This window comes from Alexandromys fortis, unplaced genomic scaffold (assembly GCF_014885135.2).
Source record: "Alexandromys fortis isolate MF-2015 unplaced genomic scaffold, M_Fortis_MF-2015_v1.1 scaffold_214, whole genome shotgun sequence".
NCBI lineage: Eukaryota > Metazoa > Chordata > Mammalia > Rodentia > Cricetidae > Alexandromys > Alexandromys fortis.
This window is the reverse complement of record NW_026068100.1, coordinates 204,253-207,634: the sequence shown is the minus strand read 5'-3', so window position 1 is coordinate 207,634 and position 3,382 is coordinate 204,253.

The following is a 3,382-nucleotide window of genomic DNA, read 5'->3' as shown; positions in this document are numbered from 1 at the left end:
GTGTCTTTTGGCCATTTGAACTTCTTCTTTTGAGAATTCTCTGTTCAGTTCAGTGCCCCATTTTTTAATTGGGTTAATTAGCATTTTAAAGTCTAGTTTCTTGAGTTCTCTATATATTTTGGAGATCAGACCTTTGTCTGTTGCGGGGTTGGTGAAGATCTTCTCCCAGTCAGTAGGTTGCCTTTTTGTTAGACATGCATCTTAATTATGCTAGAGCCCTATGTACAGCCTGGATCTTTGACTATTTTAGTATCTGTTCCATATGCTGTTCAAGTATATCCCATGCAAAGAAGTGCAAACAGAATTACTCTTGCAGATTCCAGGGTGTTTCCACTGAGCCAGGTTTCTGTGTGGTTTCATAGCTTGGTGTTCTTGTGGACTCCCAACAGTGGGAGTAGGCGTGTCTCTGACCCTTTGCCTGTGCTTGGAACCCTTTCCTTCCCACTGGCTTGTCTCACCCAGCCTTGGTGTGAGGGTTTGTGCCCAGTCTTATTGTAACTTGCTATGCCTTGTTTGTTTAGTTGATATCCCCAGGAGGCCTGCTCTTTTTTTCGCCCTGAAGGGAAATAGAGGAAAAGTAGATCTAAGGGAGTTTGAGGTGAGGAGACTCGGAGGGGTGGAGGTAGGAGAAACTACAGCTGGGATGTAATGTATGTAAAGAATGAACATTAAAATAAAATAAGGACATGAAGACAATAGCTTGTAAGTGTCTAGCTCTAAATCTTCAAATTTAACAAAATGATTTACAAGAATTGTAGCTGAAATGAGATTTGGGATCCAAATTGTTCTGGTGAATGCCACTGGTCTAGCACCACTGCCCCCTGAAGAAATATTTGTTAAGTCTAACAAATTCTTTTCCTTCCTCCTTTAGAAATGTCCTCCAATGAATGAGACCTGAGGATCTAATCACTTACATTCATGCCCCCATCCCTCCAACCAACCTGGAGAATCAGCAGCAATGCTGGCAGCTTCTCTTGCTCCGGAACCTTCCACTTCAGTTTCACCTTAGCCGCACCTGTGGATCCTGAATCTGAAGAGACCAACGAAGTGCATTCAGATTGGAACACTCTACAAATCACAGGACTTGCTGGATACCTGCGGACACATTTGGGAGATTCAAACCGGGTGGTGGTAGTGCATGCCTTTGATCCCAGAGCTCAGGAGGCAGATGCAGGCAGATCTCTGTGAGTTCAGAGCTAACCTGGTCTACAGAGTGACAGCCAGAGCTGATACACAGGAAAACCCTGTACTGAAAAAAACCATAAATAAATAAATAAATAAATAAATAAATATTTAAGGATTGGGAGATTCAGAAAGATAACCACAAGCTATGAACATAAAACCCAGGTCCCTCATCTAGAATTGAATACACACTTCTCACATTCTCAAGTTAATACTAATAGGACTTTTGCTTATAGGAGTATCTTACTTATAAAATAATAGGACATAAAAAATATTCATATAATCCTCTGCTCTCTCTTACATGAAGAAAACACTGTGTTCTTTTAGTGCTTGATCTAAGGTATTGAAGAAGCCAGAAGCAACCTCGTGAGTGGTTCTGAATTTATGTTTGACAGATTAACAGAGCAGGAGAAACAGGACTAGTCAATCTGTAGCTTCACACCTCATCAGCAATGCCAGTGTTTCCATTAGGCCAAGCTGGAACATTCCAAAGGCAGGGTTGTCACCTGGACATTAGACAAGCTCTCCGTGATTTGTGTCAGGATGAAATTCCCCTTTGCTAGGAAATACAGTGCCCCACAGTTTGCATATGGAAAAGCATCAGAGGAGAATGTAGTGATGTAGTGACAAAGCCTAAACTGCCTTAGCTAAGGGTGGCTGACCCTTTGTCTTCTCAGGCTGTTTGGACGAAGAAGAATTGCCTTGGGCAACTATTCCAAAGCACATTTTCTCCAAGGTCATTCCCTATTCTTAGTTGGTCAGAAACCAAGGACTTTGTCGTCAGTGCTAAGCTACCTGCTATGAGGAAGAAAGTGTCACCCTTTGACTGGACCCGGTGCGACTCGTGTGTACCACTCAGGGGACCTACAGACTGTACAGCATTGTAGCTGAGGCAGAAGGTGCTTCGGCCGCAGTGACAGATGAAGTCTTCGGGGACCATCTGTTTCTTATGGAGATAGCAATTACTGGACAGCTGAGAAGGGAGCTAGGGAAGACGCCCCGACTCTCTGCTGCTGGGTGTTTCGGCTGAGTCGTGTGTTTATGTGCACCTGGGGATGGATAATTCTTATGTATCAAAACTGAAGTTTTCCTTGATTGTCGAAAAGACATTGAGAAGTTTTGTGTCGGCGAAACGCACCATTGGAGACTGTACAAACTAAAGTCAGTTCCTAATATGTGAATAGTAACTCATCCTAAGCCTTAGCTGGGTTCGGTTTCTCTGTGGAGACGCCTGCGAGTAGATGAGTGTTGTAGTCAGTTTAGAATCCTGCCATTCATGGTTGCGAGGAAGAAAATAGTAGCGTCACATTGGGGAAGTGGCATATGCTCTCCCAGTAACTACATCTTCTGTGTTTACTATTCAGAAAATGCAGGTGTGGGCTTTTGAACAGTGGCCAAGGACAGTGTGCCTGGCTGGCAGCCGCTTCTAAGTGAGTCATGTTTCACTGTCTGTCGGTTTTCATAACTGTTTTCACTACTAATTTAGGTCTGTGATGCAGCGTGCAATTAGCCCTATTGTGGAAGCAGCTGTCTTCAGCTTCACAATGGTACTTTCACCTTTGGCTGTCACAGGGCTTGCGGTTCTGCTGAGTGCCGATGGGAGCTCTAAAGTGGTACCAGGATGAGCCTCAATGGGTCAGGACCATCCACGCACACACGCCTCTTGCTCCCCACGCTCTAGCGGGAACTCTCCCAGCTCAGCTGAGAGCAGTGAAGGAAGCTGCCCCTTCTAAGACAAACCCTGCAGAGGTGGATGAATAGCCCCAGTGTCCTGGCCATCTTGTTGGGGATAAAGAAATGACACACTGGGAAAAACTGTAAGTGGGGATGTTTAAGAATTTAGAAAGTTGTATTTAATTCACTTTCAGACACTCAGTTATGATTATTGTGAGAACCAAGGCAGGAATGGGTCTTACCATTGGCAGTTAGCCAGGGTGGGGACATATGCTTTGGTGGCTGCTATTTCCAAAACATCCCTCCTTGTAGTAATTTCCATGCTTTTTGTCCTCAATCTTGAGTCCTTTCTGAAACAAAGGATTCTCTTGTAGACCTCGAAGCAGTGGCTATGCTGAGTCTGTCTTCCCTAAGCAGGGTCGATGTTCGAGCTTTGCCTTCAAGTGTAACTTCTTGTGCCTGTACAAAACTTGATAATCAAGTGCGATCTATAGACCAAGGTATGAGCATCACCTAGAAGCCGCAC